The sequence below is a fragment of the Capsicum annuum genome, chromosome 12 (genome assembly GCF_002878395.1).
Source record: "Capsicum annuum cultivar UCD-10X-F1 chromosome 12, UCD10Xv1.1, whole genome shotgun sequence".
Lineage (NCBI taxonomy): Eukaryota > Viridiplantae > Streptophyta > Magnoliopsida > Solanales > Solanaceae > Capsicum > Capsicum annuum.
Window position 1 is genome coordinate 143207350 of NC_061122.1, and position 24138 is coordinate 143231487.

Here is a 24138-nt window from a genome sequence, read left to right on the forward strand (position 1 = left end):
TATATCATGATACCAATAAGCATCAACTCCCAATACCAACTCATCATTACCATCAAGTGTCAAATCTCATCAATATTACCTTATTTAGCATTTTTAAGTTGTATAACAAATGTATAAAAGGTTACAAGGATCAACACATATCTTAGCCTAAGGTGGGTCGAAGAGCCCACTTCTAAATCCCCGAAATCCATAATAAGGAAAACTTTATCCTGGGCTAGTACAATGTATCTAAATCCACTTTTAGATATATATATATATATATATATATATATATATATATATATATATTTGGTCCTTGAAAATTTCTGAAATTTTATCTTATTTGTCCTGACTACGTCTCACTCTACAACTCATAGGGTGTTTTGACGGGTCCTATGACCCTTGTCGTTAGGTGTCTAGTGAATGGTGCTTGAGTTTTTGTAATGAGTACAACTTGGGTACATGAACCATAAAGACTTATGACAAATCATTGGATTCAAATCATAGCTAAAATAGTGTGTGTGTGTCTATGTTTTGCTCTAAGTACAAGTGGCTCACTACGAGTCGTGAGGATTCATTACAAGTCATTTTATAAAAATCGTAGGATGTCTAGTTTTTACCCTAATTGGTTTCTATGTTGATTTGTAATACCCTGAATCTGTACCCCGAATACTACACGATGCTCATAATCCCGAAGGACCACAAGCTAACCCATGACTGGTACCTGCTGCAATAACTGAGTAATAAATACTGTAATTATGCAAAAATAGGCAAAAACGTGTGCTATAAGGTTCAAATATGTAAATAAATTTGAATGCGGTATCGAAATACCAAAAATAAATATAAGTACTGAATAACTGAACAACTGCTTGAAAATACTCTAGTCTAAAAATCCTCTAACTGTCTGAACTATGGAGTTGATGGGACAAGCTCCCAACTAACTCCATCTACTGAAATAAAACTAAAGTACTGTAAATAATAAGCATGTCCCCAAACTATGAGGACTCACCACTACTCTAAAAGCTGAGAATCTGAATTGCTAAGGGTGCTCTAGAGCTCGTGCGTCTGAACATATGATATAAGACATCATAGTGCAAAAAAAGCATCTGTCTGTACTTTGAATGTAATGGTATGCTTAGTGAGGTAGGCTAATATACATGAGTTCATATGGATGCACAATAATAACTGAATAACATGAGTGTGATTCAGTAAGAGTACATGCATGAATAAATAGACTGTAACTGAGATCGTGCTAATACTAAGTACTGGATCAGAATACTGATAACCAATATCTGAGTTTATGAATACTATATTATTGACTATCTGAATGACTGTATTTGATAGTTCTAAATACCGTGGAACCATACTAAGTTTTGTACTGAGCTGAGTGACTCATCTGGTAGTCTTGAATTTATAGAACTGAATTGAGTTCTATTCTGAGACTGAGACTGGAACTGAGACTGTGAGAGGTAATCATCTAACCAACATGCTCCTTCTCTAACTTATTTAGGTTCCAACCTATAACCCCAGTTGGAAGGGTGTTAATACCATGCCACATGTAAGGACAAGCTATGAGGTAACCCTCTCTGACAGGAAGCACTTTCGTCAACCCTCATTGGCAGGACAACTCGGTTGAGAAATATCAACCCTCATAATGTCTGATAGGAAGATAACTCAACCTATACTGGCTATGCAGTTTTGTAACACAGGGATTGCTACTAAGGGTTAAACCCTCTGCTGACAAGAATGCCCCCATCCCCGGGTTAACTTGGTGCTGAATCCTACTCCCAACCGAATAGAAACTGAACTGATTGCTAGTCTGTACTAGGATGGACTGAATGGTTATTAAGATTATTATTTAGCTGGACTGAATTAAGTTCACTTAGTTTCGTTGACTGACGGAATACTACTAAATTTTGTTAGCTGACTGAGTTTAATGAGGTGCAAACTAGATATTTAGTTAGAGTACACTAATATTGATTCTACTAAGTTTTTCTGAGTTTTGTAACTGAATGAGAGTACTACTGATCATGTCGAGATTGATACTGTTCTATGACTGACCATGGATCTATGTAATCAACTAAATTATCGTGTACAAGTACCCCCAGGACTCGATAGCATAAATTAAGAGGCATAACATAAAACATGTAAATTATGAACTTGATCATCATTCATTCATTCATTTGGGCATTTTGACAAACGCTTGCATGATATAACCTGCACATAAGATAACTTGACATGATTTCATTCTCTTAGTAGTTCATATGGACAATTTATCAAGCACTTGGTGAGCATAGTATATGCACATAGTATTAAACAACAAGTAAGCATCATAATTCATCTCTAATTTCACAAGTCAAGAGTTTATCATGGATTCACATGAATCTACACACATAATGATCAATTTCACATGATATATATATATATATATATATATATATATATATAAATAATCATGAATTAGGAACTTAATCCAAATAGCAATCATGGATACACTTTGATTCCAACCATGGAAATCATAAAATCAATTACTTGAAGTTCAAAAGAGATTTTTGGAATCCTAGGGTGGAAGGAACCCTTGGATGAACACTTCATATACCTTTGTTGAAGAATTTATGAAAGCTTATGGTTGAATCTTGAGTTCTTGATTTGAAATTGGATCTTCTAGGGTTTTGTTCTTGAGAAAATTTGAGAAAGAATGACTATATTTTCTCTATAGAGAGTTTAATTTCATATTTTGGGGAATGAGGGTCAAGGGAAAAAGACCTAAATACCCCCAGGAATGCAATCTTTTAATGACTAAAAACTGGGTTACCAATGCACAGGTCAACGCAGTGCGTCGATGGCATCGATGTGACAACCAACACGTCGTTCCATGTTTGCTTCAATTTACTGGAATTAGATGCTGGTAGCTGAGGAAAATAGTAATCAACGTGATTGTAGGATAGCACTACATAGGATAGCACCTTTAGCAAACTTCCCTTTAGCTTATCTGGATACCCATTCTATCTTATGAGCCCAACAACCTATATCTCTCTGCAGACCTAGCCAACTCAGCAATCTCATCCATAAGTGTTTATTAGTAATGTATTTAAGAAATAAGTGATCATGTGTTTCATCTGTATTTCTACAATACACACATATTTTTGGCACCTGAATTTAAAGCTTTTCTAGCTTCTCAACTGTAGATAGTCTATTCAGTGAAGCTAGCCAGAGGATAAAATTGTGCCTTGGGTGCATAGAATGATTTAGAATAATACTTTTCCAGGAAACTTTTGGGAGCTGTGGAGTTAAAGCATTGTGTATCTTCTTTATTGTGAATGTCCCTCTTATGACACATGCTTTCAATCTAGTCTTCAAGTCCCCTTGTATTCCTGCAGTTTCCATAATATGATGCTTTGTACAAGTAATTTCTTGATTGCCTATGAGGCATTTTTTGGATAGTCATAAGATTCTCTAATCTCAGACTTCAAGTAGACGTATGTACCCATTTTATCCATCATCCATCCTTCTTCTCAGACAATGCCCAGAGTTGTTTTATGATAGAAGCTTTATTCCACAAATAGATATACAGAACATTTAAACCACTTGCTGATTTTAGGAGGAAAATTTTTTCCCAAGAAACAAGTGCCTTCTTTGAAGTCAGGATGACACCTGCCCACAAGAACACCCTACAAAGGCCTGTGATCAATTTCAGGATTCTCTTAGGCAGTAGGAAGATCTAGGACCAATAGTTTGTATGCCAAAGCCAACAAATTTAATCAACTATAGTCTACCAACATAGGACAGTAATTTAACACTCCAACACTTTATTCTTTCTACTATTCTCTCAACAAGTGGCTGACATTGGTTAATAGGGAGTTTTTTTGATGATAGTGGCACCCCTAGGCATTTAAGGGTAATTCCCCTCCTAAATAGCCCAAGTATTCCAAGATGTTCTATTTTATCTGAGGATTAGTGCTAGAAAAGTAAATTGAGCTCTTTTCTATATTAGCTTATAACCCTGTGGCTTTTGAGAATTTTAGAAAAGCTTGTTAGAGCATTTTTACAGAGTTAATATTAGCTTTACAGAACAGCAGTAGTCATCTGCAAAACATATGTGTTTGACCCCAAGTTTTTTGCATATAGGGTGGTGTTAAAAACCTCTCTCCTAGTCTAGACAATTCAACTCCCTATTTAGATATTCCATTACTATAGTAAACAAATAATGTGACATAGGGTCCCCTTATCTTATCCCTCTTTTTTTCCTGAAAAGGTTTTGTAAGTCCCCGATTCAAGACTTGTGAGTAAGAGATAGAAAAAATATATTCCATTACCCAGTTTATGAATTTCAGTAGGAACCCCAGCTCAGCCAACATACTCTTTAGGAAACACCACTCTATGGAGTCATATGCTTTCCTGAGATCAACTTTGAGCACACATCTTGGGGACAGTCCCTTCCTTGAGTACCACTTAAACAACTCATGGCTAAATAAAATATTATCTATGATGCTTCTACTCTCTATATAAGTTGATTATGAGGGACCAATGAGTGTATCAATAACCTTTTTTTATCCTATTTGTCAGAATCTTTGTGAGCATCTTATAAAAAGTGGTACAACAGGCTATTGGTCTAAAATCTTTAACCATGGAAGGGTTAGAGAATTTAGGGATCAATGTCACTTCAGTACAGCTAAAAACTTTCAACAGCTTACCAGAGCTGAAAAACTCCTTTACAGCAAGTAGGACATCATCTTTTATAATATTCCATTGACTCTTGTAAAATTCCATAGGAAAACCATTAGCCTCAGGAGATTTCTCTGCTGGCATACTTTTTATTGCATTTAAGATTTTTTGGTCAGTTATTTCTTGTATGAGTTCAAGCTTCTGAGGATGTGAGAGGCAAGCCCCCTGCCTGATCACCTCTAAATTTGGGTTAGGCAACTCAGGGGTAGAGTCACCCATTAGCCCAGTAAAGAACTCAATAAATTCCTTCTCAATGAGATCTGGGTCAGTTACTTTATCACCTGAGGTATCATAAATAGAGGTAATGGAGCTTCTGTTAGTTTTTATCTTGCATTGAGCATGGAAGTACTTGGAATTGGCATCCCCATATTTGATATATGTTGCTCTGGAATTTTGTCTTAGCACTTTCTCTTCTACCAAATTTTAGTGTTGAAACTCTTTTAGCAGCTTTACCTCCTCTTGTATCAGTACTTGATTAGGTTTAAAGCTAGTTTGCTCTATATGATGTCCAGCTGTGCTATGGTTTGTTGGATTTTCTGAGTGTAAGTTGCCAGATAAGTATTCAGTTCCTTCAAATCACATTTAAGAGCTTTTAGTTTTTGATTTAGCTTATACATATAAGTGTCGGAGAAGTTTTTCCTCCATGTGTTTGCCATAATCTCAGGGAATTTCTGATGCTCCAACACAGTACTATACAATCTGAAAGATTTTGGTTTTGTTGTTTGTTGAATATTGTATTAGACCAAGATTGGGGAATGATCAGATACCCCAGATAATAGAAATTCTACCTCCATATTTCCATACTTTTGTAACCATTAGTAATTCCCCAGAACCTAGTCAATTTTGCAATAAAATTTGTGGTATTGCTGTTGTTTATTAGCACTCTTTGTCTCTCAGTGAAGTTAAATGGAGTTGATCAATACATTTCTTGAAATCATGAACTTCTTATTGAGTGACTAGAGACCCAAGCCTATGCTCACATGTTAACACAGCATTAAAGTCTCCACTCAAGATCCATGCTTCCTGAATTGCTCCACCCAGTGTTTTGAGCTCATTCCACAGTTCTGTCATTTCCTGAATGATATTTTTGGCATACACCATAGTGATGTAAACTGAGAAATTTCTTGAGGCATCTGTTACATAACAATGAATAAACTTCTCCTTGATCAAAATTGTAGACACATTTACTGTAGGCTGTTATATTATCCAAATTCTTCCATTTGGGGCCATAGAGTAGTTACAACAAGTGTTCCATTGCCCCACCATTTTTTTAAGAATATTTCTAGCTTTAGTCTCCTTTACTATTGTTTCTAAGCATCCAAACATATCTATCTTAAACTTTTTCAGAAAGAGTCTTATCTCTTTCTGGCTTAGGGGTTGATTTAAACCCTTGATGTTATATATTAAGAAAATCATATATTTGGGGCCTCTCCAGGTCAATTTGGAGGTCCATTATCATCAGAGTAGTGCATGAGGGGGCAAACGAGTTTGTGCCACTATTGCTAGTACTGGCTTGACTAGTAATAGTATACTTATTTGGTTGATTCTGTAATAAATCATGCATTACCATATTATCCTTGTATGATAATTTTGGGTCAGACACAGGGGGGTTTATTGGCTTATCCTCCTTTTGGAGTTCATCTTTCTGCAACCATTGTGTCTTTTGGGGCCTCTTCCTCCTTTTATTTCTCCTCTTTTTGTTTGGTACTTAGTTGAACTCTTTTTTCTCTTCTTAGTTTGGCTTAGCCTAGAGTCTACAACTTTCTGTTACATGCCCAAAGTTCAAGCAGTTTCCATAGTATTTTGGTCTCCATTGATATTCTACTAGTTGTTGGAAAATACCCATAGGTGTGACCATTTCTATTGTGTTAATTAGGGGTTGGGCAATATTAGTTTCCACAAATACCCTTAAATATGATATTCTCTCTATGCCTGTAGTAAACTGGTCTGTGTGCTTGGGCTTGCCTATGGTACTTGCTACTTTACTTAAGGCTTCACTAGACCAGTATCCCACAGGTAGACCTGGAAAGGTGACCCATAGAGGTATGGTAGTGATACCGTCTGGGTTAAACTCAAAGCCAATATCCCAAGCTTGTACTATGAAGGGTTTGTTATGAAAAGTATATGGTCCTCCCATTAGTACCTTGTCACAATCTTCAGCAGATTCAAATCAAAAGATAAAGTAACCATCATCATGACTCAACACTGCTTTGTAGCATAATTCCAGGCATGCAAAATGTAAGCCTCAATGGATTTTTTGTAAGGAGTATCCCTAATAACAAACCCTATTAGGGCATATTTCTAGTAATCAGTTTGACATTGAATATCCTCCTCAACTATACTCACATAAATCTTACCTTGCTTTGAAGTTGGTAGGATGTAGGATAGGGCTTTTCCCATATACACTATTCAATTTTCACCAACCTTCTTCTGCATTATAGGAGTATTGTCCATTGGAGTCGTTGCCATAGAGAACTGGAGCTTTCACTTAGCCAGAGGGTCAGTCAAGGCCCGATAGGTTTTTAGATGTACAATTCTAGGAAATTCAAAACTTGAAGATGTATTCTTATCTTCTTCCGGTATTTATTTGAATTTTATGGGTAGGAAATTTCCAAAAGTTATCGAAGGAAGATTATAGCTGGTACCATCATGGGGTGTAACAATCTTTGCTGGAGTAGTGATTTTTGATTGGGTCATTGTGATTTTACAGCTAGCGCACGTTAGTAACCCTGGCAAAATACACTGAGAGCATTATCCTCTTATGTGACCCTTTATATGCCTATTCATTTTTGGTTTTGATCCCGAGTGTATTCCTAATCCCTTTCTGTGTCCACTCTGGTGGGTGACTTTATTGTGGCTAAAATGGTCTATAGAGGTTGTGTGATATCTGTTAGAGATAGGGAGACCTTGGTGGATCTGATAGAGTTGAACATGCTATACTTTGATGTGATTTTAGGGATGGGTTGGTTGCATTCATTCATAGGTCGCTTATTTGTCATACCTAAAGGGTCAATTTCCACTTCTCTAATGAGTCGATGATTTAATGGGAAGGTAGTTCCTTAGTGCCTAAGGGAAGGTTCATTTTATATCTTAGAGCACTGAAGTTAATTTCGAAGGGGTGTCTCTAACACTTAGTGTATGTTAAGGATTCTAGCTTCGAAGGTCCTTTGTGTTCTGTCCCTATGGTTTGTGAGTTTTCTGAGGTGTTTCCTATTGATCTTCTTGGTGTTACTCCCGACAGTGAAATTAATTTTGGGATTGATTTTCCTATGGACACTCGTCCTATGTCTATACCTCACTATAGACTGGCTCCTACTGAGTTGAAAGAACTCAAGGAGCAGTTGAAAGATCTTCTAGAAAAGGGTTTTATTCACCCTGGTGTTGATCTTTGGGTGCTCTGGTTTCCTTCATGCATAAGAAAGATGGGTCCTTTCGGATGTTTATAAATTACCGCCAATTAAATAAGGTGATAGTAAAGAATAGTTATCCGCTTCCTAGGATCGATGATCTCTTTGATTATCTTTAGGGTACCAAATGCTTCTCCAATATTATTTTTCAGTCAGGTTACCATCAGTTGAAGATTAGGTATGTGGATATCCCTAAGACTGGCTGTCAAATCCGGTATAGTCATTTTGAGTTTTTGGTGATGTCCTTTGGTTTGAGTAATACCTTGGAAGCATTTATGGACCTAATAAATTGAGTATTTTGTCAGTTCTTAGATTTGTTCTTAATTGTGTTTATAGATAATATTTTGGTGTATTCCAAAAGTGAGGCTGATCATGTTATCACCTCCGCCTTGTGTTTTGAAAACATTTAAAGATCAGTGGTTGTATGTAAAATTCATGAAGTGTGAGTTCTGGTTTAATGTTGTGACCTATCAAGGTCAAGTTTCTATTGAATGGATCATGGTGGATCCATAAAAAATTTGTGGTGGTAAATAAGTGGTATAGACCCACGAATCCGACTTACATTCGCAGATTCTTGGGTTTATCCAATTATTATAGGATGTTTGTGGATAGTTTCTCTTCTATTCCTGCCCTATTTACTAAGGTAACTCAAAAGAAGGTAAAGTTCTTATGGTCTGTCGCTTGTGAGAGTAGTTTTCAAAAGTTAAGGATAAGTTGACTTCGGCTCCTGTCTTAACTTACATAAGGTTACTGATAGATTTGTTGTCTATTGTGATGCATCTCGGGTGATATGGGTTGCATATTGATACAACATAACAAGGTGGTTACATATGCTTCTAGGCAGTTAAAGGTTTATGAGAAGAACTATTAGACTCATTATTTGAAATTGTTAGTTGTGGTATTTGAATTGAAGTTCTAGCGATACTATTTATGTAGAGTCCATGTAGATATTTATTCTGATCATAAGAGCCTGCAATACGTGTTCACCCAGAAGGAGTTAAATCTCAGGAAAAAGATGTGGCTTAAGTTGCTAAGGACTACGACATGCGTCTTCATTATCACCCAGGTAAAGCTAATATGGTTGCTGATGCTCTTAGTAGGTTGTCCATGGGGAGCTTATCTCATGTGGAAAAGGAGAAATGGGATTTGGTAGAGGACATTCACTATTTAGATAATCTTGGAGTTCGTCTTATGGATTCAAATATGGTGGTGTGATTTTTCAAAAGGTGGCGAAGTGATCTCATGATGAAGAGGTGAAGGAGAAATAGGTTTTGGATCTTATCTTGATGCATATCAAGAATGATGTGGGCCAACAGAAAGTGATGTCTTTCAAGATTGGTGGTGATGGTATCTTGAGGTCCAAGATTGGTTATCTGTTCTCGATGTTAATGGGTTGCGATAAGAATTTTGGTAGAGGCTCATGAGTTGCGTTATACGGTTAATCTTGGTTTGATGAAAATGTATCATGATCTTTAGGAGATTTATTGGTGGAATAATATGAAGTGGGATGTGACCAATTTTATGGATAAGTGCCTGGTGTGTCAGCAAGTGAAAGTGGAGCACTTGAGGCCCTGTGGGTTGACTCAAGTGATTGAGATATTGGAGTGAAAATAGGAAATAATCAATATGGATTTTTTATGGGTCTCTCATTGTCTCGTCAGTAATTTGATTCAATTTGGTTCATCACTGATAGGATGACCAAGTCTATGCACTTCTTACCAGTAAGGACTAATTTTTCTTTTGAGGATAATGCCAAGTTATTTATTGAGAAGACGTAAAGTTGAATGGTGATCCAGTTTCTATCATTTTCAATCATGGTACCTAGTTCTCATATCACTTTTGGAGGTCGTTCCAACAAGGTTTGCGGTCTAAGATAACCCTTAGTACTACTTTCCGACTGCAGACAGATGGGCAAGAGGAAAGGAAAATTTAAGAATTAGAAGATATGCTTAGGGGTTGTGTATTTAATTTTGGTGATAGTTGGGTTGATCACTTGCCTCTCATAGAGTTTGCATATAGCAACTATTATCTCTAGTATTGGTAAGGCTCAATTTAAGGATTTATATGGTAGGAGGTTTAGGTATCCTATTGGGTGGTTTGCGATTGGTGAAAATAGATTATTGAGCCATGATTTGGTTTACCAAGCCATAGAGAAGGTGAAGGTGATTCGGGATAGTATTAAGATCGCCCAAATTTCCCAAAAGTCCTATACGGATGTAAGATAGAGGGATTTAGAGTTTAATGTTGATGACTGGGTGTTCTTAAAGGTGTCTCCCATGAAGGGCGTGATGCGGTTTGACAAGAGGTGGAAGCTCAGTCCCCTTTATGTTGGTCTATATTTTGTTTTGAAGAGGGGTGGCTATGTTGCATGTGAATTGGAATTGCCTTCTAGATTGAGATCCATTCATCCGGTCTTCTATGTTTTGATGTTGAGGAAGTGCATGGGTGATCCTTCATTAGTTTTTCCTCTAAAAGATGGTGGCATTTCGAATTCTTTATCTTATAAGGAAGTTTCGGTGAAGATCTTATATAGGCAAGTTCGTCGGTTGCAGACAAAGGATGTTGTTCGGTAAATGTTCTTTTGAGGAACCAAAAGTTTGAGGAAGCTACTTGGGAAGCTAAGGAGGACATAAAGTTCAAGTATCCATTCCTATTTCCGATTTTGGAAAATCATGCTTAAGGTATGTGTCTGATCTTAACATCATTGTTTTCTTCTTTGGTAAAGGTAAGTGTTGGAGTGTTTTTGTGTTAAATCATGCTAACTTATCCCTTGATCCATCATTCGAGGAGGAATGATCCTAATGGGGGAAGATTGTAACACCCTGGATTTCGGTCTTTGAAAATTTCTGAAATTTTATCCTCACTGTCCTGACTACGACTCACCCTATGAGTCATAGGGTGTCTTAATGGTTTCTATGACCCTAGTCGTAAGGTTTCCAGTGAATGGTGCTTGAGTTGTTATCCTTAGTACGACTTGGTTTTAGAAGCCATAAAGACCTATGACGAGTCATTGGACTCAAATTGTAGCCTAAACAGTGTGTGTGTGGCTAAGTTCTTCTCTAAGTATGAGTTGGATCACCACGAGTTATAAGGACTCATTACAAGTCGCTTTGTGAAAATCTTAGGATGTCCAGTGTTTACCCCAATTAATTTCAATGTTGACTATGACTGGACCCCATAAGTCGTAGGGTCGTATTACGAGCCATTGTATATGAGTTATAAGATCAACAATGTGTGTGCCTCGTGACACTGTCTTCACAATGACTTGTGGAGATGAGTTTCAATTAGTCATTATGAGACCCGTAACGACTAACGGTTTATTTTTCTAGCTTTGAAAAAGGGGCATTTTAGACATTTCCCTCTTATCCCAATAATATCCTACGACCTATAAACATATTTGGGGCCCTATTTTCATCGATAACCCACTCTAAACATTCTTTTTTCTTTCTCAAGTCTCTCAAGCATCCATACATAGGGTTTCTATGAAGTAGGTCATCCAAGGGCACAAGAGTTGGATTCTCTCCATAATCTTGTGTATTTTAGGCATGTTACTATTCCTTAATTGCTAATTTGTTAAAAATATATGTTTTAAAGTGTTGTTCATATGGTATTGACGATGGTTCTGAAACATGGGTTGAGGGTTTTGAATATTTGTAATTGAACAATGCTTCCCATGGTTTACCTATTATTATTCATGCTTTAATTATGGTTTTTAACTTGTGGAATGCATGGGTATGATGAATAAATGAGAGGATTGTGATTTCCCCCAACTTGTGACTTTAAAGTGGTAATGACCTCAAACCCATATTACGAAATTGGTTTTGAATATGAAAAGTACGCATATTGAACTACTCTTGAACTATTGCATAATGTGAAAATTTGATGACACATAATCATTTTTAATTGAACCTTATGGGGTTATGAAACTCCCTAAGCTAATTCATAATTGAACTAAGAGGGCTATGAATTTCCCCAAATAATGAAAGTATTTCAGCATGTTAACATTACCTTGCAAGTGTAGTTGGTATGACGAAACCAACAATGTATGCCTAAATATGTAAAATGGTTCAATGAATGAAAATGTGGGATAAATATTTTAATTGGACTTTAATGAGGGTTGTGAAGCTGAGTCGTGAGAGTGAAGGTCCCAAGGGACCAATAAAGAAAATTGTGGTTGCTGATGCAGAGGTCCAAATGACTGGGTGGTTTGAGTCCCCCTTATTATTATCATATGATTGGGTTGTTTGAGTTTTCCATAGTATATTAAATGTTGGGTGCTTGCACCACCTTGATATGCTGGGAGGTTTGAGTCCCCCATAGTACAAATATATACCCTCTGGTTCGTGCAGCCACACGCACGAAGACCTACAAGCTGGGGAGACCTGGGCCCATATATGTAATACCCCATACGATTCTAAGCTCGGCTCGGCCTTAGTTACATGCTTATAGGGTCCAAGGCTTTAAATTTTCACTAAGTATTGAGGACTTAGTCATTTCAATACGCCAAGACTTTAGGGATTTTTATTTTTGCCTTCCCGACCCTGGGCCATTGGTTTTTGAGTTGATTCATGTTTAGGGAGGTTGGAGGTATGTCTTGGGAGAGTTTTGGGATTTTTAGATGGGGTTCGGGATGTGTATGGATAGTGGAGACAGAGAGAACTAATGATATGTCTGCGACGCATTGGTCTCTCCCTTGGAGAGAGGGGTCCCTAGAGCACGGGGTGCAATGCGTTATTTTAGTATGCCCAACTTCTTTATTAAAGAGATCAAGGGGCAATTGAGTCTTTTTCCCTCAACCCAAGTCGTCCTTAACATGACTGGGGACATCCGAAGGGGCATTATTTTCCTTATTCTGTCAAGATTACTCATTAGAAACCCTCCTCTTTCCTAAGAAAAAATACAAGATCTTTTCCTTAAGAATCCAAAAGTTCAAGCTTCCAAGTTCAAGTAATCTTCAAGAATCTAGCTATTGAGGTATGTGGGGCTTATGAATAAGGACATTCTTCCATCCCTGTGCCCTAAACTAATTTTAAAGTTTAAGTTATATGTTTTGCAATTAGGGTTCATACCCATATTATATTGCCTTGAGTTTATGAAATTATCATGTAATTGAAGTATTAAAGTGCTTACTTGTCTCATCTATGTATGTTTTGACTTGAAGCTTCTCTTATTCTTTCCAATTGAGTTTTAATCAAGATCTTATATTGCAAGTTATATGAAAAGAAGTATGAGATTTAACGCTTAAGTATAAGCTCTAAGGTTACAAGAAAAGTTTGATCTTTTGATTCAATAAAAAGGCTTGAAATCCTCAATTATTACCCTTCTTATGATTTAAAGCAAAGCAAAGCATAATTTATTTATAGTACACCAACCCTTATTCTATTTTAAGGTGGATTTCCTAAAGTATGAGCATATAAGTAATGGGCAAATAGTATTTAGCACTAAGAAGGGAACGCGGATGAGCGTATCCTTAATTCCTAGAAACTATAAGCCAATGAGGTTAAGCTTTTACAATATGGATGAAGTTAAGTATAGTGATCACTAAGATTAAGGTTCTATTTCGATGGCAAGGGTAGAACACCTCTCCCCAACATGGGTAAGACGTTGAACTCCATGATAGCTCACATGGTTTATGTCGGTTAGAAGAACCTACCTAAGAAAGAATAAAAGTAAAGATTTTAGAACTAAGTGTTATGGCTCACAAAGTTTATACTTATGCTTCATTGCTCATGTTTATGGTTTTGTAGTCTTTGTTTTATTCAAGCTTAAGGTGAGTCATTTACACTTACCGTGCATTATTTAAAAGTCTGTGTATATTAAGTTATTGTTTTACTTATGACTTCACCCCCACATACTCAGTACATTCCATAGGTACTGACCCGTATATATATATATATATATATATATATATATATATATATATATATATATATATTTATGTGCTACATTTTATTATAATGTAGGTTCTGGTGCTTAATTCCAGCAACACGATTGACTATGGGCATCACCACCTACATCTCGACTTTGGTGAGTCCTCATAGTCTAAGGACCCAGTTTCTCAGACCTTGATATTGATGAAGTGTTTCAATTATTTGATTTTTGTTTTTGTTTGGGTCAGTTGGGATCTATCCTAGTGGCTCTCTATTTAGAATTAGAGGCTTATCTGACTGTTTTAGTTTTAAATTCAAAAGTGTCTGTTTACAAATTTCCAAGCTAAAGACTTTTAGTTAAGATATTAATTCAGTTATATTCAGATTTTATATGTCAATATACTTTCCTTATGAGTTCTAAGTTAACTAGGCTTAAAGGGTTAGCTTGGGACTATTCGTAGTCTTGAGCTCCGTGTGACGTCCATTAGGTACTTCTAAGGCATTACTAACTTGATATCAGAGCCTAAGGTCTTAAAGAGTCCTAGGTAGTCAAACATGCCGCATTATGTAAAGTTTTGATCATGGATATAAGCGCACCATATTTATAAGCTAAAGGCTACGTAATAAGTCAAGAATCATTATTTCTTTTAGGATCTATCGTTCTTACCTTTGTGTCTATCTGCTTAACTTATTCTTTTACATTATAGAATATGCCTCCTTACTGACCCAATGTATATAGAAATGGTGACCAACCACCCCTACATACCGACTCTTTGAATGAGAACGTGTCTCATACTGAACTTTAGGCTGCCTTTCAGGCGTTGGCCCAAGCTATGAATGCCAACGTTCAGGGCAACTAATTGGCAGCAATCCTACTTCAGCAAAATGGTAATCTAGTTCCATCCAAAATTCTTGATTTCATAAGGATGATTCCACTGGAGTTCTATGGGTCAAAGATAGATGAGGATCCTCAACTCTTCATTGATTAGGTGAGAAATATTTCTCAAATTATGCATATTACTGAGGAAAAGAGTGTAGTGCTTGTATCCTATATGATAAAGGATGTTGCTTATATTGGGTGGTCATATGGAAGAAAGGTAGAGGCGAGAATGCAGCTCCTGCAAGTTAGAGGTATTTCCGAATATATTTCTAGATAGGTTCTTTCCAAGTAAGATGAGGGAATCTAAGATGGAGAGGTTTATAAAACTAAGGCAGGGATCTATGACAGTGAAAGAGTACTACCTTAAGTTGACTTAGTTATCTAAGTATTCTCCTGAGTTGATAGATAACCTTAGGTTGTATGAGTAAGTTTGTTACTGGGGTGTATGATTTGGTAGTCAAGGAGTGGAAGATAGCCATGTTAATTGAGGATATGGATATTGCTAGATTGATGACTCATGCTTAATAGATTGAGGATGAAAAGTTGAAGGAAAGAGAGAATAAAAACAAGAAGGCAAGAGATGAACAATTTGAATATGGTCAACCGCGGTCTGAAAAGGGAACCGTTCAAAGTTTCAGTGTCATTGATCAGTGCCAGCACCATCTTCAGCTAGTTCCCCTACACCCTAGACCAAGCAGGAGCAATGGGGTAGGACTTCTAATTCCAGGTCTCAGAACAGAGTGAATGTAAGGCCCATCTATTTGGTATGTGCAAAGTGTGGAAAGACCCATCCTGGTGAGTGTTTTATAGGCAAAGGAGGTTGTTATGGGTGTGGAAAGTTGGGCGACAAAATCAAGGAATGTTTGTATACTAAGCACGAAAGTAGGGACATTCGTCCTCATACTTAGGTTACTAATGCACCAGCTCATCTAGCTCGCCCAGTTCCTCCACAGGGCGCATCATCCAATACCAGTGGCAGTCAGTATGAGAATGGGTTTTATGCTTTGCCATCCCGACAGGAGCAGAAGAGTTCACTAGATGTTGTCACTGGTGTGCTTGTTGTATTTCATCTTGATGTATATGTGTTGTTAGACCCATGATCAAATCTCTCCTATGTGACTTCATTAACTGCGGTAAATTTTGGGAGAAGTCCTAAAAATCTCTCAAAACCCTTCTCAGTTTCCACCCCAGTGGGTGAGTCAATTTTTGCTAGATGAGTCTATAGTGTCCTATTACTGTCCTCTATAAGATCATACTAGCAAACCTAATAGAGTTAGATATGGTAGATTTTAATGTTATCATGGAATGGATTGGCTCCATTCCCGTTATGCATCAATTGATTGTCACACTCATATTCCGAAATTACAGTTTCATGATAAGGTATTTTTTTAATAGGAAGGTAGTTCTGTGTTTCAAAGGTTGTTTCATAACTTATCTTAAGGCCAGAAAGTTGATATCAAAAGAGTGTATCTATCATTTAGGTTTTCATTTAGGTTTAGTCAAGAGTACTAGGTCTAAAGCTTCGATAGTTCAATCAGTCCGTGTAGAAAATAAGTTTACTAAGGTTTTTCTCGAAGATTTGCCAGAGGTACCTCTAGATAGAGTAATAAAATTTGATATTGATCTTCTTCCTGATACTCAACCCAGATCTAACCCTCCTTGTCATATGGGTCCAGCTAATCTTAAAGAGTTAAAAGAGCAGCTTAAAGACCTCTCAGATAAAGTCTTCATAAGACCTAGTGTCTCTTTATGGGGCGCTCCAATCCTTTTCGTGTGTAAGAAATATGGTTATCTCCAAATGTGTATTGACTACCTCCAGTTCAACAAAGTCACAATCAAGAACAAATATCCTCTCCCTAGGATCGATAACTTATTTAAGTATCTTTAAGGAGCAAGTTATTTCTCTAAGATAGATCTCAGATCCTGCTATCATCAGCTTAGAGTCAGAGAATGTGACATTTCGAAGACAAAGTTCAGAACTCGGTATGGTCACTTCATATATTTAGTTATATCTTTTATACTAAAAATTCCCATGCAACTTTTATGGACTTGATTAACAGGGTATTTAATCCATACTTGGACATGTTCTTCATAGTCTTTATTGATGACATCCTCGTCTATTCCCGTAGTGAGAATGATCATGCAGACCATATGAGGGTTGTGTTCTAAACCCTTAAAGATCATAGTTATCCACTAAGTTCAGTAAGTGCGAATTTTGGTTGAGATCAATAGCTTTCCACAAGCACATTATCTCTAGTGATGGTATTCACATTGATCCTTAAAAGACCAAAGCAGTGAGAAACTAGCCTAGACCCATCTCTCCATTTGATATCAGGAGTTTCTTAGATTTGGCTAGCTATTACCGGAGGTTTTTTAAAATTTTTTATTCTATTGCTTCCCCTATGTCTAGGCTAACCCATAAGACCATCAAATTTCAGTGGTCAGATTTTTACGAGAAGAGTTTTTAGGAGTTGAAGACTTGACTCACTTTTGCTTCAGTCTTGACTTTGCCAGATGGCCCAGATGGGTCCGTTGTATATTGTGATGCTTTTTGAGTTGGTCTGGGTTATGTTTTTATGCAGAAATATAAGGTCATAACATATTCCTCTAGACAACTTAAACCTCATGAAAAGAATTATCCGACCCATGATGTCGAGTTGGCAGCTATTGTCTTTGCCTTAAAAATTTGGAGGCATTATCTTTATGGGGTTCATGTTGATGTATTCACAGATCACAAGAGTTAAAGTATGTATTCGCACAGAAAAACCTAAATATTCCTCAGAGAAGATGGCTTGAATTGTTTAAAGACTATGATATGAGTGTGTTTTATCATTCGAGCAAGGACAATGTAGTGGTAGATGATGCCCTTAGCAGATTGCCTATGGGAAGTTTTGCCCATGTTGAGAATGATAAGAAGGAGTTAGTCTATGAGGTTCATCAGCTAGCTAAATTAGGAGTTCGGCTAGTTGATTTGACTGAAGGTATCACATGGGTTCAGAATATTACAGAATCTTAATTAGTTGCTGAAGTAAAGGAAAAGTAGTACATGGATCCTAGTTTGGTTTAATTGAAGGAGGTGGTTAGTGATTATAAGTTGGAAGTTTTCTCCCACGGGGGATACGGTGTACTTCATTGTCAAGGAAGGCTATGTGTTCCATGCATTGGTAGTTTGAGACACCAAATATTGGCAGAAATGCATGGTGTGCGGTACTCTATCTATCCATGAGCAACTAAGATATACCAAGATTTACGGGAAATTTATAGGTGGAGTGGTATTAATAAAGATATTGCAGAGTTTGTGGCTAAGTGTGCAAATTGTCAGCAAGTTAAGGTTGAGCACCAAAGAACTAGTGGTACACTTAAGAGTTTATCATCCCTACTTCAAAGTCGGACGTGGTAAATATGGATTTCATGATGGGGTAGCCTCATACGCATCATCAGCATAATTCAATTTGGGTTATTGTCGATAGAATGACCAGGTCAGCCCATTTGTTTCCAGTTCATACTTCGTACTCAATTATGGATTATGCCAGGATTTATCTTAGGTAGTTGGTGAAGTTTTATAGGGATCCATTGTCTATCATTTAAGAAAGAGGACTCAGTTTACCTCTAACTTTTGGAAAGCTTTTCAGAAGGGTCTTGGTACCCAAGTTCACCTCAGTACAACTTTTCATCCTCAGACAGATGGCCAGGCAGAGAGGACATTCAAACTTTAGAGAACATGTTGAGGAATTGTGCTATTGAATTTAAAGGTAGTTGGGATGACCATTTACCTTTGATTGAGTTTTCCTACAACAATAGTTATTTGTAATACCCCGTACGTTCTTAGCATAGATCAACCCTTAGTTCTTGCATAAGACACTTAGAACCTGAAAATAAAACTAAGTATTGAGGGACTTATTCACATTTTGACCTCTTAACTTCAAATCTTTTCAAGTTGACCAGGCTCTGAGATGATGGGTTTTGAGTTGAATCATGTTCAGGGGTGTAAGGAGCATGTCTCGGGGAAGTTTTGGAATTTTTTGATGAGTTTTGGACCGCGTTTGGATTTGCAAAAAAATAGCCCACTGCGATTGTGGCGTGCATGGTGGCTATAGAGGTCGTTACTTCACCGTGTCGCAGTGAGTTTCAAAATAACAATTGTCAGATTCCAGCTAGTCATCGAGAAAATCGCAATGACAGCCATGGCACATCACGTTGAAGGACCAATCGACATTCCAGTTATGAATTTTGATTTCCCAAAGGTAGTCTTGTCAATTACCCTTGCCCTTAAGTCATGAAAATAGAAGATTAGACGTTTTCTAAGAAAATTACACCTATTTCCCATAAAAATCCTCTCCAAGAAACCCTAATTTAACTCCAAGCAGTTCAAAGCTTCATCGCACCCTCTTCAAGATAATTAAGAATCCAAGTTTCCGGGTTCAAAAACTTCAAGAAGAAGCCTTCAAGAACATCAATTGGAATTTAAAGTTAAGTTTCTTCATCAATTTAACCTAATAAGGTATGTGGCGTTTTGAACAAGGATACTCTTTCATCCTTGTTCCCAAAACTTGTTTTATGTTAAGATTTCATGAATTTCATATTAGGGTTCATACCCAAATTATCTTGTTTTGAGTTTATGAATTTATAAGTGATTTAAGTATTGAAGTGCATGTTTATCTCGCCTACTCATGCTTTGAGTTGAAGATTTATAGCATGAATTACACTTTCTTCTTATGAATTGATATTGTGGAATAATTTTAAGAATGACATTGAGCATGCAGTTTTATGTGAATTGTCATGAGATTAAAGCATGAATTTTAAGCCCAAAGTTTAAGTAGTGAGATTTTAAGAAGATCATGCTCTTAAGTTTTTTTTGATAAGTCCATATCAAGAATGAGTTTGAGATTTCAAGAAGACTATGGTCTTAAGTTTCTTTGATAATTATTTATCAATATTTAAAGAAAGAATTGATATTTTGATCCTAAGCTAATAGTGGAATCTACAATTATTCGTTTTGATCATGATTTAAAAAAAGAGAAGCATAATTGGTTTTCATTATAAACCCTTGTCCTATTTTAAGGTGGATTTCCTAAAGTCTGAGCATAAGAATGGGATTAGTATTTAGCACCGAGTTAGGTATGATTCCAAAGGTCTCTTGCCCCTAGAACTATGTACCACCGTAGGTTTAATATTGCCCATAGTGGGCTAAGACAGTGATCACTTAAGATAAGAAGTTTTATTCTAATGGTAAGGCTAGAAGAGCTCTCCCCAACATGGGTGAGACATTGGACTCTATGATAGCTCACATGGTTTATGTCGATTAGAAGAAACTCCCAATAGAAAGAGTAACGGTATAGCTTTTATAAATAAGTGTTATGTATCACAAATATTACCCACGCATTACATACTCATGTTTTATTATTTTGCTAGTATATGTTTTATTCGAGCAAAGGTGAGTTATTTACACTTAGCATGCATCATTTGAAAGTTTTGTTTAAATATTGCATCATTTTTTACTCATGCATTCACCCCCACATGCTCAGTACATTCCAAAAGTACTGACCCATATATACATCTATATGCTACATTGTTTAATAATGTAGGTCCAAGAACTTAGTTTCAACAACGTGATTAACCGCGAGCATCTCTATCTACATCCCAAGAGTCGGTGAGTCGTCAGAGTCCAAGGATCCTTTCATTCATATTTTTATCTTTATGTAGTATTTGATTAGTTGTTTTCATTTCTATTTTAGTCAGCTGGGGGTTTGTCCCAACGGCTGTCTAGTTAGTAGAAGTAGAGGCTTGTTTGACTATCAGTTACAACTTAGATTTCAAGTATTTGTCATCTAGACTCTTAATATAAATAATTTCAGACATTATGTTTAGTTTAATGCAGTCCACTTCAGATAGTATTCAATATTTCAGTATTTTTGCTTGCCTAGATTTCTTTATTATGCATTTCAAATTTATTAAAAGGCTTACAGGGTTAGCTTGAGACTACTCATAGTCTTGAGCACCATGTGACGTTTCGAGACCCATTTTCAGGGCGTTAAAAACTTACTATCAAAGCCAGGTTTAAAGAGTCCTAGGAAGTTAAACAAACTGCTTTACGTAGGGTATTGACCATGGGTGTGAAGCGTGCCACATTTATGAGTAAGAGGCTACGAAATGATTTAGGAAATCATCCTTTTTCTTTCATGATCTATCATTCTTATAGTTGTCTCTATCTTCTTTAACTTATGCTCTTACATGACAGAATATGCCTCCTCGCCGAGCTAACGCACATAGAAATAATAACCAGCTACCCCAGCCTGCTGATCCTCTAAATGAGAATGTGTACCATGATGAATTTTGGGATTCCTTTAAGGCGTTGGCCAAAGCTGTGATTGCCAATGCTCAGGGAAACCATTTGGATGTTGTCCCACTTCAGCAGAATGGTGAGTTAGCTGCAGCTAGAATTCATGACTTTATGAGAATGAATTCGCTTGAATTCCTTAGGTCCAAAGTAGGTGAGGACTCACAACTCCATATTGATGAGGTACAGAAGATCACCAAAATTATGCATGTTAATGAAGAAGGAGAGTGTAGAATTGGCATCCTATAGGCTAAAGGATGTTGCTTATAATTGGGTGGTTATATGGAAGAATGGTAGAGGTGAGAATACAGCTCCTATATGTTGGCAGGTGTTTTAGGATGCGTTTCAGAATAGGTTCTTTTTGTGTGAGTTGAGAAAATAAAGGGTTGAGAAGTTCATAACCTAAGGAAGGGCTCGATGACAATGAAGGAGTACTACCTTAAGTTCAATCAGTTGTCTAAGTATGCTCCCGATTTGATAGCTGACTCTAGATCTAGTTTACGTAAGTTTGTTACTAGAGTGTATGCTTTGGTAGTCAAAGAGTGTAGGAATGCCATGCTTACTGGGGATATGGATCTTTTTAGACTGGGGACTCATGCTCAACAGATTGAGGCAGATAATTTGAAGAGGAGATAAAGAGGAAATAAGAAGGCTAGAATCTAATAGCTAGAGTATGGCCAAGCAACATATGGAAGGGGTAGTCATTCATAGTTTCAGGTTCACTCACATATGTCAGCACCATCTTCAGCGAGTGCCCTTGCACCAGAACTAAGCAGCAGCAGTGGGGTAGGAATTCTATGTCCAGGTCTTAAAATAATGTGGACGGAAGGCCCAAATATCCTACATATGATATGTGTGGAAAAACTCATCCTGGTGAATGTTTGTCGGGAAAGAAAGGTTGTTATAGATGTAGCAAGTTGGGTCACAAAATGAAAGAGTGCCCTTATACTAAGCAAGAAAATAGGTATGTTCATCCCCAGACTCAGGCTACTAGTGCACCAGCTCCACTAGGTCGCCCAGTCCCTCTTCAGGGTACTTAATCCAGTATTGATAGCGGGCAGCACCAGATTAATTTTATGCTTTACCATCCCATCAGGGGTAAGAGAGTTCACTAGACGTTGTTACTGGTATGCTTTGTGTCTTTTCTCTTGATGTTTATGTATTGTTAGACCCCAGGTCAAATCTCTCTTATATGACTTCGTTAGTTATGGTAACTTTTAGGGAAGGTCTTGAAAATCTCTCTATGCCCTTCTTAGTTTCCACCTGAGTGGGTGAGTCAGTTGTTGCCAAGATAGTATATAGAATCATATAGAATAATTAGTCCTCATAGGCAGAAAGTGGGCTGACTTTGTCAACCGATCTACAATCACCCATATAGAATCATACTGGTTTCGGGATCTCGAAAGTCCTGTAATGAAGTCTATGTTTATCATCTCCTACTTCCATAAAGGCAGGGCTATCTCTTGGGAAGTACCACCTGGCCTCATGTTCTACCTTCACTTGTTGACAGTTCAAACACTTGGACACAGAATCAGCTACATCACATTTCATGTTATTCCACCAATACAAGGTTTTCAGATCATGGTACATCTTATTAGAGCCTGGGTGAACGACATACCTCGAAGTGTGCACCTAATTAAGGATTCTTTCCTGCAGCCCATCAACATTCGGAATGCACAACCTACCCTGAAATCTCAGAATACCATCATTACCAATTTCAAACGACATAACCTTTTGTTGACCCACATCTTTCTTGATTTGCATCAAGATGGGATCTTCAACCTGCTTCTTCTTAACTTCAGAACAAAGGGATGACTTCGTTAACTCATGAACAATCACCCGTCCATCTTCAGAATCTAAGTGTCGTACTCCCAGATTTGCAAGGTGGTGAATATCCTTCACTATCTCTTTCTTTCCTTCTTCTACATGAGAAAGGCTACCCATAGATAACCTGCTTAGGGCATCGACTACAACATTTGCCTTGCCCAGATAGTAATGCAGACTCATATCATAGTCTTTCAAAAGCTCCATCCAACGCCTCTGCCTGAGGTTCAATTCTTTCTGCGAGAAAATATACTACAAATTCTTATGGTCAGTATAAATATCAATATGCACTCCATAGAGATAGTGCCTTTATATTCTAAGTGCAAACACCACGGTTGCTAACTCCAAGTCATGAGTGGGGTAATTGCGCTCATGCACCTTTAACTACCTAGATGCATAAGCTATCACCTTACCATGCTGCATCAATACACAACCAATTCCCACACGGGATGCATAACCACAAAACCATCTACACCCTCGGGAAGGGTCAAAACAGGACCAGTAGTCAGCTTTTCCTTCAACTTCTCAAAACTGTTTTCACACAAGTCAGACCACACAAACTTTATCTTTTTCTGAGTCATTTTAGTAAGCAGAGCAGCTATGGAAGAAAAACTCTCTATGAACCTTCTATAATACCCTGCCAAACCCAAGAAAGATACCCCGCCAAACCCAAGAAACTCCGAATATCGGTTGGAGTCGTGGGTCTGGGACATTTTCTCACTGCTTCAACTTTTTAGGGATCCACTCTTATCCCATCATTGGACACAATATTCCACAAGAAGGCAATAACATCTAACCAGAATTCACACTTAGAAAATTTGGCATACAGCTGATGATCCTTAAGGGTTTGAAGAATAATTCTAAGGTGATTAGCGTGATCGTCTTTACTCTTATAATAGATTAGGATATCATCAATAAATACAATGACGAACAAGTCAAGAAACTGATAGAATACTCTATTCATAAGATCTATGAAGGCTATAGGGGCTTTAGTCAACCCGAAGGACATGACTAGAAATTCGTATTGACCATATCGGGTTCGAAAGGCTGTCTTGGGAATGTCTGAATCCCTAACTTTCAACTGATGATAACCCGAACAAAGATCTATTTTGAAAA